Consider the following 13,734-nt stretch of genomic DNA (forward strand, 5'->3'; position numbering starts at 1 on the left):
GTGGCGGTTCATCTATACAAGAAATGAAAAGAACATATCATCAGCGCTTCTAATAGTGCAGGTATTATTATTATTATTTGTAATATCTTGGGTGATTGGGCTTTAAACAGAGAGCATCTACAATTAATAAAAATAATTAGGAGGGCGGCGACTTCGTCTTGGATAGCGACCAGATCCTTCCTCACTTCCAGTTGGTTCTTCGTCATTTCCCTCGTCTCGTTCTGTACTCTGGTCTGTGGTTTCCTCATCATTGGTCTGGTCGGTGACCTGGTTCCAGTTACATATTTCGGTTCCTTCATACCCCTTTAGCCTGTCGAAGTGGACCACCTTTGCACGACATCTAGGATTCTTCTGGATGCGAAACGTGACCTCCGACATCTTCCTCATCACACGAAATGGACCTTCCCATTTGTTTGCGAGTTTAGGGCTCACTCCCTTCTTCCTTACATCGTTCCGTAGCCAAACATATTGCCCAACGTTGAAGGTCTCGCCAAACATAGTTGCATCATAGTTCCTTTTCTGTCTTCTCAAGTTGGCGTCCCCGTCCTTCATCACAGAAGAATACATTTCCTCCATTCTGTCTCGAAGATTGGCTGCGTAGTCAGTTTCAAGTTCATTTTCCTTGTGTTGATCAACATACAAGTCCATTGGGTGAGTAACCTCTCGCCCAAACATCATCATATTTGGCGTCTCTTGAGTGGTTTCGTGTACCGCACTTCTATAAGCGGCTGTCGCAAAGGGAACATATCTGTCCCAATCTTTCTGATGCTTGTCAGGATCTATTATCGTTCCGAGCATCCCTAGCAAGGTCCTATTGAATCTTTCCACCATCCCATCAGACTTCGGGTTATAAGCGGTGGTTCTCGTCTTCTTTATACCAAGAATTTGGCAGACCTCCTTGAATAACTTAGACTCAAAATTGCGACCTTGATCTGAATGTATTTCCTTTGGCACCCCATAACGACAGATGAATTCCTCAACTAGCTTATTTGCCACAGTATGTGCTTGTTCATTGCGGATGGCGTATGCTTCCACAAACTTTGTGTAATAGTCTGCCACAACTAATATGTACTTGTTCTCATTTTCGGTAGTTGGTAAGGGTCCCATTATATCAAGTGCAATCCTCTCCAATGGACCACCAGATCGTCTCTGTTGTAGCGGTGCTCTTTTCTTTCTTCCATGAGACTTCCTTTTCCCACACATCAAACATTGTCGAATGAAAGACCTCACATCTGCCTTCATGCCCACCCAGTAATAGCGAATCTGGGCACTCCTCAAAGTTTTCATGGACCCTAAATGTCCACCTAGCCTGCCACCATGAATCTCTTCCAGTACTTCTTGTACTCTTTGCTTTGGCAACACAAGTCTCCGTCTAGAAGTTTTTCCATCTTCCGACTCCCAGTTCCGATAAAGTACCCCATCTACCATCTCAAGCTGTCCCCAGTGCCCAAGTAATACCTTCGCTCTGAAAGGCAAAGAAGACATCTCTTCCTTGGTAGGTTTCCTGACTTGTTCCAATGCTTCTATCACCGGCTTAATACCTGTATCTTCAAGCTGAGCCTTCCTCATCTCAGCTCTGTTATTACCTGTTACGTCGGACATCTGAATAACACAAGTGCGTCTGCAGTTAGTGTCTGAATGCTCAATTCCGCAATCATTCTCTCTTCCACACTGTCTGCACGGACGCCTTGAAAGCGCATCAGCATTGCCATGACTTCTTCCAGCTCTATGAATTATTTCAGTGTCATAAGCGGCTATGACCTCTAGCCATCTGGCTAACTGTCCCTCTGGTTGCTTAAAGTTGGTAAGCCATCTTAATGCTCCGTGATCTGTCCTTACTTTGACATGTCTACCATACAGATATTGCTTGAAATGCTTCAAGTATGTAACAACCGCCAAAAGTTCTCTACGGGTGACACAATAATTGCGTTCCGCCTTGCTAAGAACTTTGCTTCCGTAAGCGATCACTCTCTCCTTCCCGTCTTGTACTTGTGACAGCACCCCGCCTATTCCCTCCTTGCTTGCGTCAGTATCCAGTATGAACTCTCCTTCGGTACTTGGATATGCTAAGATTGGTGCTGAGATCAGTCTTTGCTTGAGTTCATCAAAAGCGGCCTGGCAGACAGAACTCCATATGAACTGTCCGGCACGACCCTTCTCTGTCAATTGATGAAGCGGTTTAGCAATGGTTGCAAAACCCTCAACAAATCGTCTATAATAGGATGCAAGTCCTAAGAAACTTCGAACTTCTTTCACATTCCGAGGTGTAGGCCATGATCGCACAGCATCAATCTTCTCGTCTTGTGTTGAAACACCTTCATCTGAGACTACATGTCCTAGGTAGTCGACTTTCCGTTTGAACAGATGGCATTTCTTCGGTTTTAACTTCAAGTTGGCTTGTCGTAGTCGGTGAAATACTTCTCGTAGTCGGCATAGTTCTTCTTCTACGGACTTTCCAAATATGATCAAGTCATCCAAATATACAAGTAACGTCTGCCAGTGGAGTCCCGTTAGAACTTTGTCCATTAACCTCTCGAATGTTGCTGGGGCATTACAAAGATCAAAAGGCATCACATTCCATGAGTAGAGTCCCCCGTCAGCCAGGAAAGCGGACTTTGCCTTTGCATCTTTATCTAAGGCTACTTGCCAATACCCACTTGCCAAGTCCAGGGTTGAGAACCACTTTGCTCCTGACAGAGCGTCCAAAGTTTCGTCTATCCTAGGTAAGGGATATGCGTCTTTGATTGTGGCAGCATTCAGCTGTCGATAATCTACGCAGAATCGCTGGGATCCATCCTTTTTCTTGACGAGCACAATGTTTGAAGCCCAAGGACTGTCAGTTGGTTCGATAAGTTCCTTTGCAAGTAGATCATCTACTTGCTTCTTGATTTCTTCTCTTTGTCCAAATGGGTGTTTGCGTGGGCGTTGTCTGATAGGTCTCTGAGTTCCAGTATCAATCTTGTGTTGAACCAGATTTGTTCTTCCAATATCGTCATCTCCCTTGGAAAAGATATCTTGAAATTCTGTCAATAACTTTTCTATTTCGTGATGATACTCAGTTGGCACTCCTTCTTTACTTCTGTTAAGTAGGTCTATTAAGTGGTCTTGTACCATTCCATCACTAACAGTGGTGTACTTGGGAACTTCTTGGATCTCATTCCTATCTATTTCTGTCATGGTAGCGATAGGTGTATTCTTCATTATGACCTTGTTTGATGAAGAAGGGTTAAATACTCTAACAGGCACCAAATCCTCGCCCATTGTGATTAATGCCCTTGCAGTAATGATACCTTTCTTCATAAGTTGGTGTTGGGCGTTTCCAGCCTCTATTAAGCCCAATGTGTTTGGTTTGATTCTTTCTTTAGTTGTTCCAAGGATCACAGCTTCGTTACCCGCTGGGATAGTAGTGGTTTCTGACGCAACTATACGACAGAATAACTTCTTGCCAGTTTTATTACTGCAGTCGACTTTTCCCCATTTTGTAGTTAGTTGGAAATTATTAAGATCAATACTGGCTCCCATCTTAGTGAGGTTATCCAAACCGAGTATTCCATCGCTACTAACATCTGCTACCAGTACAGTTATTAGTCCTTTGTTAGGGCCTATCGTCATCTCATGAGTTATTGCTCCAAATATGGCTAATGGCGAACCATCTGCTAAAAATGCAACTACATCTCGATTTTGCAGTGGAGGCCTTTGCCTTTCATCTAATTGTTCATAGACTCGTCTTGAAATGTAAGAGTCTGACGCACCAGTATCAATTAAAAACTTGTATTCTTTATCCTGAATATGTATTGGAACATAGAGACCATCAATGTTATGATTTATACTTGGTACGAAACTTGTCTTCTGATTTCTTTGGGTCTTGTCTAATTCTGGGCTTCTGGCCGACCCATGACCCGTTGGGACGACCACTGGTCGTTTGACTGGTAATGACGATTAGCTCCGGTTTGTTTTGGCCAAGGCGTGTCAACTTGGTTTAAGTTTTGTCTTTGTACATCCCGTTGTTTCTTGCGACATTCCCTCGCAAAGTGGCCAGGTTGATCACAATAGAAGCATCTCAGTATCTTCTCATCACGTGTTGGTTGGTTTGGTATCTGTTTGGTTCTAATCTTCCTGATATCTTCCACTGTTCTCTCATTCTCGGGTCGGTTTTCCATAGCTTGTCCTATGGCTTTGGCAACTTCATCTTTGATTATCTTTTCCAGATCAATATCAGAGACGATCCCTCTATTATAGGCAGGCTTCTTCCACCCGTTTCGCTCAGCTTCCGTCTGTAGAAACGTTTCACTTGTAATTGCTGCTCGAATCATTTCATCTAGGCTAGTTGCCTTAGCATGAAATATCCCCATGCGAATCTCACTACTGCGAATAGCATCCGTAAAATGAATTCTAGCCAACCTATCAATTCCCTGACTGTCGAAGTTTGGGTATGCTTTAGCAGTTAGTTCTCTAATGTGACGACCTAATTCTTGGAGTGATTCTCCATGACGTCTCTTACGATTCCTGAGTTCCATCAGATAGCTTTCTGCTTGCTTTGCAGAAGAGAACCTGACTGATAATACATCCTTTATTTCTTCAAAGTTCCACTTTTTCCCCCTCTGTTCTCCTAAAAGTCTCAATGCTGGTCCTCTTAAGCTTGCGGCAAGGTACTTAGCTGATTCTTCATCATTCCAGTTGTTAATTCCACAACAAGATTCGAAATGAGAGCTGTAATCTTCCCAGTCCGTACTCCCATCATACTTGTCCGGCATGATTAGTGGACGGGTGTTAATTTCCTGAGCTTTCATCTCTTTGAAGCTAGATTTATTATTTGCCTGTGGTTTGTTAGTTTCTTCCAGTTCCGGCATTTTCCCGACATCTGATTTTCCTTCCTCGTGTTTAGTATCTAGTTCTTGGACATTTTCCGGTCGTCTAGTTGGTTTGAAAACGAATTCCACTTCACTATCGTCCAAGGAGTCTGACATTTCCTCTGTGGTAGAGTCTGGACCTGCACGTCTTCTTCTTTTTGTCTTCTTACTCAGATTCATCATTTGGGCCATTAAGTTTGATAATTGCTTCATAATGCGACTCTGTGTCTTCTCTGTTCTATTATCTATCTTTGAGCTTATTGCATTAGACATTATTTCTTCAGAGGAACAACTTAGCTCATCTATTTCCCTCTCTCTGTGCGGTACCCCCGCCATGTTTATCCCACTTCTGACACCAATTTTGTAGCGGCCGCCGCTCTCGCTTATTTCTTCCATTCCGACCTCTACGTCAGGATGGTGTTCAGTCTGTGGTGGATCACCTGAGCTTTTCTCTATTTCCATTTTTTGTCTATCTCAATATTTTCCGAGCATGCAGTTTCCAAGATAATTATAATAAGAGTGGAAGAAAATGCTTGAGCGGCTCGCTATAGTTTATTTGCAATTAAGGGTCGTTTCGTCAAAATATATGACTATGGGGGTACACAGCAAAGAAATTAAGACACAGGGGTTTGTGACTCAGATTTTAGTTTCAATGGCAAAAAGAAAAATGGTGCACTTTATTATTCAAATTGCACAAATATATATATATACATGTACTTTACTCGCCACTGTTACAGGTAAACAATGTCTAATATTTAGATAAGCTCTAAGATATTTTTGTTATCAGAGAAATAAGGGCTAATTATTACTTTTATTTTGGGCATCCAAGTATAAGAATTTTCCAAATCTATAACCGGCGTCTAGCTTAAGAGAAAAACATCTATTTCCAGCTTCCCAGTCTCGACATTCGATCGTTTCCACGTCTGTTAATTCCGGCGTCGATATATACGAAGAGATTGATTCCTAGACTATTTACTTCAGGTCGCTCGCCCAAAATAATTATTAAGAAAATTTATATCATAGCAAGATCTATACTTTTATTAATCTGGACCTCTATTGGGGAATTCTCATATTCAAACATACGGTCAATATAGGGACTTAATTCAATTCATATCGAGGTTTCCAGCGTCTATATGCCTTGGCTATAGGCTTGTTTCCTGCGTCTGTTTACCTTTCCAAGTTTTCCAAGTCTTCCCCGTGGCAAGCCTTCCGCAGTCAGATTTCCGTTGTTTGTGCCAGCCCCGGCGACTAAACGTATCTTATTTATATGGACAAATTGCGGACGTAGGTGAAAACGGTGCGCCGAGCGGGTTTGGATAGCACACACACGTCTACGCGCAGCGTATAATGTACAGAGAACTCGAACTGTGCTTTATCGAAGCCAGTTTATTCACAATTTCTCGTTTATTACTACAAAAGATTCAATAAGTCGATACGTTTGCAAAAGGATATATCTTTTTGCACTGAAATATATACAGAACAATTCATATCAATAATCAAAAAGATATGAAATAGTCAAAAATCTATCAAAATCGACCAGCGCTGCGATCGGACGTACTGTGCATTCCAAACGCTCATCCGCACTTATGCAAATACGCCGGCTGTGCTCTTATGCAAATTATGTACGTTCATAAACACAGCCAGCGATGAATTATTCAATCTATATCTACACCAATTCGATCATAAAAACTGCAAATCAACTTATCTCCTAACATTTCTTCATTAAAAAAAACCGTCAGGCCTCATTTACAAACTAGCTAATACATTAAACATTTTGGAATATGAAATCACAAGTAATTTCTAATAATAACCGAAAGACATAATACTCACGGCTGAATGAGTTCTCGCGACAGCTATGAATAATGAGTAAGCAATAGTCATGCGCAGGGCTGATTGTTTACGTCACGATCCTTGTTGCGGGATCGTTACAATACTATAAAACAAAGATAAGTCATGCAGAATGTCACACGACAATTTGAATAAGCTTGAAGAGAGACAGCATATAATTACAAAATTGTTTGTCATTGAAACAATACCGATAATAATCATTAATGCTGTTCAACATAAAGAATGAATAACAAAATTAAATGCAGCAACATTTTAGATGCTGATGATGGTATTACAAATTATTCTATATCATTGTCAATCTGTATTCAACACCATCTATATTTTTATTTTATAAATCAATATTGATTTATATATTCTTATTAATTATGTCATTATTATAGCTATCATTATTCATGTCATCATTACTAGTAGTATCATCATTGATATTTCATTATTATTATTATCTTTATTTTTTATTTTTACTGTTCTTAATATCATATATATCTTGATATTGTGATTATCATCATTATTGTCATCACAATCATAATCATTATTAAAAGTGTTATGATCTTTGGTGTTTATTCTTTAATTTTTAATTCTTAAAATTTTAATTCTTTAATCATTTAATTTTCATCATGTTCTGCTCAATGATAACCCTCAGTATTTATAACCATGTTAAATCTACTTATTATACACACTTAAAATGTTGGGCAACATACTGTCCACTGTGTTGGGTAATGTTTGTAAAAAATAAATATATGCATGCTTATATATTCTGGGCAATTATTGTCCAATTGAGCAAAGTTATTACCCAATTATTAGTTTTTATTACCCAACTTGGAATATTTTAACCAACAGTAGTATGGATAGTATGTTGCCCAGTGATTTTGGTCTTTTTTGCCCAAAATGTTGCCTACATTTTTGCACAAGCTGGTTAACCTCACATCCGTCATGTCAGTGGCGTAGTTAGGATTTTTTTCCTGGGGGGCACTGGGGGTCCTTGCTTTTTCAGGGGGGGAGGGCACCGGCCATTTTTTTCCAAAGTGTGTATGTGTCACATGGGCGGATCCGACTTTCACCAATAGGGGACGCGTCCGGACGGGGCCCAAAATTATCTTCACCTATATTTTCCCCGATCAGTCACTTCTTAATTTTATTCTTATAAAACAGCATAAACATGAAATAATCTCATAAGCCTTATAAAAAGTGCGAGCGGGAAGCGAGAGCGATTTTTTAAAAACTTTTTTCATGTATTTTTTCCTGAAAATGTAATATTCTGGGCAAAGTTATGTGTGATCCTAACAAGATTCGTATGTAACTAGAGGGTTACTGCGAACGCCAAGCACGAGTAGATATTTGTATTAACTGTTCAAGCATTATCGAAAAGGGACCCGGTTAAGGACTGCTTACAGTTACCCAAAAAGAAGGTATGTATTTCAATAATGCGAGCGCGAAGCGCGAGCAAATTTTCTTGACATTCTGACCTAAAAAATGGTTATTCTAAGCACTTTTTGTATAAATAAATGGGATCGGTATGTAACTAAACAATTGATGCGAGCGCGAAGCGCGAGAGGAAGAAAATTGAGATTTTAGACCTAAAAGTTATATAGTTAATTGGGTATCATTAATAATGCGATCGTGAAGCGTGAGCTGACAATTATTGATATTCTGATGTGAAACTGGATAATTTAAGTAAATTTTGAATAAAGAACATGCATGCAGGCTATTGCGCATGTTTTAGATTTAGACCTAGAATCTGGCATTCTGAATACATTTGTTTATGGAACATTATGGAATACACGATGAAAATATTAACTTGGCAAATCAAACAATGTGACCACGCAGAGTGAGCTTAAAATGCTGATATGTAGACCATAAAACGGACATTTTACAGAGCGCTTAAATTTGTAAATGAAAAAAAAATGAAAGCTCGATGTCCGAGCTAAAATATGTTTTGTATATTGACGTCAAAACTTGCTCCATATCAGCCTATTGAGCAAGATATGAATCTCATTGAACAGGCAGTTCTGGCGCGAAGCGCAAGCAAAACTTTTATAGAGTAACATGATAGATTTTTTTTTTGCAAGTTTTCCCCTCACATTAATTTATTCACTCGTCTTCCTCCTCTTATTTTCCTCTTCTTTTTTTTCTTCTTTTCCTTTTTTCTTCTTTCTCCCCCTTTTTTTTTGCTCTGCCAATTTTTTTTCGAGGGGCACCTGGGGGGGGGGCACGTGCCCCCCCCCCCCGTAGCTACGCCACTGCCTCACATTACTTGTTTAAATAGTTCTTTTATATAAATCAAACAGCTAAGTCTGTTTCAAATTCTTAGCAACAACTGTAAGGTTTACATAGTAAACAGCGATGTATATACAGTAATTATAACCAGCGTTTATACTGTGATAATTATGAATAAATTTACCTTCCGTCGCAACTCCTGCTCAAAGTTAACCTGGTTCTTGATTTTGTGATATTGATGATCAACGAGTACGCACTTGTGACAGACATGGACCTTACAATCCTCACAAAACATATCTTTGTTCTCTTGTTTGTGGATGGAGCACTTCTCGAATAAATGACCAATGCTGACCTTTCCTTCGATGATATCATCCATGGATACAATCTCATGACCGTCAAACAACGCGGTAAGATGTTGATGACAATGTAAGCACTCATCACACATGTAATAATTACATGTTTTGCAGAATGATACAGCGTCTTTCAGAGACTTGCAAGCGGTGCATTTCTGGCACATCTCAAGGACAGCATTCATCCCTCCACACTTGGCGTGGTAATCGTCTACGCATCCGTTGACGGAGACATTGAGGCGGAGATCATCGACACGGTTGGCGGACAACTTGGTGATCTCCCTGCAGAGAGGACAGACCATGTGATCAAGGTCCTGGTGGGTTAGATCGTATTTCTTGAGGCATCGCCTACAAAATGTGTGTCCACATGAAGTCAGGATTGTCGCCTCGACAAATATATCAAGACATAATGGACATATCAGGTTCGGTGAAGAGCTTGAAACTTTGTCTGATTCACACTTCTCAGCCATCGCTAAATCAATTCACGAGCATGAGATTTAAATTCCAACGAATATAAAGCATATATGTCTTTCAGTACTAATGAATATTGAAACGTCCAGTTCGTGTTAATACGCAGTGATCCAGCATCCCGCTTCATACTATTATTGTACTTCATACAAATTCAACTACAAGTCAAGACACACCCTCTTTGAACGCTTTAAAACAATGGAACCGGGCATTAGCGGCGGAAGCCAAACATTTTAGGGGACCACCAAAAATCTTTGACAAGGAAAAAAAAAGGCCATCAACCAAAACATTTAGGGGGTGACGCAGGAAAGAAAAAAATGACGAGCAAAAAAGTTAGCAACTAAGAATTAGGGGGGGGGGGTCGTCCCCCACCTCAAATTTAGGGGGGACACGTCTCCCCGTCCCCCCCCCCCCCGCATCCGCCGCCTATCAGACTGGGTGTATCAACTAACTTTGAACTTTACTGCGCGTTTTGTATTTATTCATCGATAAGAGGTGTTAGGCATTTTCGTGTATATGTGTAAAATCCCACAATGGGTGATTTTATCCTTCAAATATTGTATGCATGCAATTATATTTCTCTATCAAGAAGATATTTTATTAGGTTACCTGACTTGAATTTTCGAATTTTTCCTTTATTAAAAGACAGTATTCTGTGTAACTCATTGAGAGATCTTATTATGTAAAAAAAACAAAAAGAGTCACTTGTCCATGTTTTTTTTTCATTCATGCAATAACAACTTACACTGTCAGGGAATACCAGTGTGTATGTATAGTTCACATCTCATTCATACATGTATGTCAATTGACATTATGCCATGACTTTGCAGGGATAGGTGTCGTGTGGGCGGTACCGGAGCGGCGGACGCGACATCGGGACTGGCCCTATGGTTTCGGAGTGCTGCAGTTTGGGGTGTGTGGTTCCGGACGGCTGTTGCTTGGTTGGACGGGCGCATTAGACTTTTGGTCGCATATCCGATTGGGTTGGGTGGCTGGGAGGAGTGTGTTTCCCTGGGAGTGATGGGTGTGACAAGCTTGTGCCATGCCCATTGCTCCCGGTGGATACATTTCTCTCGGCGCCTTTCTCGTCGTGTGTGCGACTGGTGGTTTTTTTGCGCCTGTCCAGCTAGGAAGTGGCTGTTTGGGACCGAGCATTTCTGGGCTGTAGCGCTTCGGAGGTGTAGGGGTATGTCTCGGAGTCGCGTCCGTTGCTCTGGTGTTGCCCATTTCCAGACCTGTCCTCAATTTTAATTCTGATTTAAATTTGCATTATATATTTATGAGTTATCTTTTATTATTCTAACTTAATTGGTTTGGAGGCTTATGTATGTCTGTATCTTTATGATTTTTGTATTTGATAGTTTACTTTGAAATTTTCATGTTGTTCAAAATGGTCTTTGTATATATCTTATATGTATATGTAACAAGATCTTTACAATGTAAAACAATGTAAATTTAGCCTTTGGGCTACCATGAATTGTTTTTTTTAATAAAAACCATTTATCTATCTATCTATCTATATATGCAAAAATCCCGGAATGAATGATTTGATATTTCCAATATTTTATGCATCTCTTTTTCTCTATCAAGAAAACATTTTATTAGGTTTACCGACTTAAATGTTCCATTTTTTTCTTTTAAAAGACACACAGAATCTGTTTTCATCATTTAAATATCTGATTATGTAAACAAAAGTATTTTTTGTTACCATGACTTTGTTAAAAATTCCAGGATGGATGATTTTATAATTTCAATATTGTTTGTATCTCTATATTTCTCTTCAAGAAATGATTCTATGAGGCAACCTAACTTAAATGGTCTATTTTTAAGAGATCTTATTCGGTAGCAAGAACAAAAATCTTCAATGGAAAATTCTGAGTCTGTATGTCGATTGATATTGTTTTGTAAAATTGTGGTTTTATGCTTTTTTACATTGTTTGAGTAAAAGAAAATTATTCAGTAATGTTTGTGTTGGGATAATTATATCTAAAAAATATTTGTATCTTTCTCTTATCTCTGATTCTCGCTCAGGTTTCATCTCATGTGCTCCTGATCTACTCTTGTCATATTCTCTCTCCCCCCCCTCCCCTCCCCCTCCCTCTCCCCCTCCCCCCTCTCTCTCCTCTCTTTATTTCTTTCCGAGTTTTTTTGTGTATTTTCATTTTTTTCTTTCTGTTTTCTTTAGTAAGGGTGTCTTTATCAATGTTCATTTTTGTCTTTTTTTTTGTTCCTTCTTTCCTTTTAATTTTTTCTACATGTAAGTTTGTTCCTGGGTACTTTCTTTGTATGTTTTCCTAGCTTTGTTTTTTAATACCTTAGTAAAAGTGGCTCCGGACCCGTTCCTTGTACACTGTTCCTTCTGAAAAGTTAGTCAAGATTCAAGAAGTTTATTTCATTTCCATGACAATTAAATCAAAATACAGATACAAATTAAAGTATGAGTACAAAATCCCATTTACCTCGGCATAATTACATAATAACAGCTTGTATAAAATAGTATTAAGTGTGCATGGAAATGAACCCTGCCAAAAATGCACTTCTTCATGCTGAGTGTTGAATATAGACAACAGTACTACAATGTTCAGTGAGCTCAGAGAAACAAACTTTCTTGTATTTGAAAGTTTGTCACCTTAATTCATTATTAGATATCTAAATTGACAAAACCTGAACACATATTATGTTCATTTTTGGGGTGGGATTTACTAACTTTGGAGTTCCACTGTACACTGTCAAGATAAATGACAAAGATTCTCATTAACATGATCAAGAGATGAATAGAATTTATACTAAATTGTTGCTACAGTAGGCCCTATCAGTATCCGAGTAATTATGATTTATTGTCAATTATCTTAATACGATTCCATGATGAAAAAAAAGACTTAAATCACCAAGAACATATTACGCACATAGTGTACCCGAAGTAATGCCACCGTTTAACATGTTTAAGAAGTTGGAATAGCGCCATCATGCACAGTTTTGAAACCAGTCTTACTTTCTTTATAATTATTTCGAAACACCGATATTATTGTTTTGATGTCTCTTTCCTACTCTTCTTTTCATCTTTGCTACTTTATTTTTTTATTTCTTACTTTTTTCTTTAATTCTTTCTCCCTTTCTTTCACCCCCCCCCCCCCTCTTTCTCTCTCCCATTCTATTTCTTTCCTTTCTCCCTCTTGGTGCTCGTACATGACCATTTTAATAATAATTTCTAATCATAATGTGTCCACCTAGAGTTTTTCCTTAACTTAAATATTTATTTAAGTTTGATGATTTGTTTAATAAAGGCTATTTTATGAAAATCCATAATTTATTGTTTATTGAAATAGACATGCAATGGAATACTCCGAAAATTTGCTTTGCCCAATTGATCGTGGCCCCGCAGCCGCTGTGCAGCGCCAGATCGACGAGGCTCTATCCCTTTAATCGTTGAACGCCAAACTGGTAGCAGAAACTCCCATCTTTTAACGTCTGTTGGTCTGACGCGGCCGGGGTTTGAACCCCCGACCTCTCGGTTGTGAGACGAACGCTCTACTAACTGAGCCAACACACCGGTCGCATGTCACTGAGATAATTTTGCTGTTTTGAACATACATGTATACAGATCAATGAAAACATAATCTTATTTATTTTCATTATGATCATCTCGTCCAAAAGCAATTTATATCTCAATTATTCTTCTTCACATCTATCTCTGCTTTTCACCACCATACGTATGATCGATGGTTATTCCGTTATAACTTATCAATCACCGTCATTACCATCATCATTACCATCATCGTCGTCATCATTATCATCGTCTTCGTCGTCATCATCATCATCGTCTTCGTCGTCATCATCTTCGTCGTCATCATTATCATCTTTACCACCATCTTCATCACCACCAGCACCACCACCACACCACTATCTTCATCATCATCATCATTGCCATCATCATCACCATCATCGTCGTCGGCATCACCATCTTTAACACTAAATTCATCACACCATATCACCTTCGTCATCAT

This window comes from Lytechinus variegatus, chromosome 14 (genome assembly GCF_018143015.1).
Source record: "Lytechinus variegatus isolate NC3 chromosome 14, Lvar_3.0, whole genome shotgun sequence".
Taxonomy (NCBI): Eukaryota; Metazoa; Echinodermata; class Echinoidea; order Temnopleuroida; family Toxopneustidae; genus Lytechinus; species Lytechinus variegatus.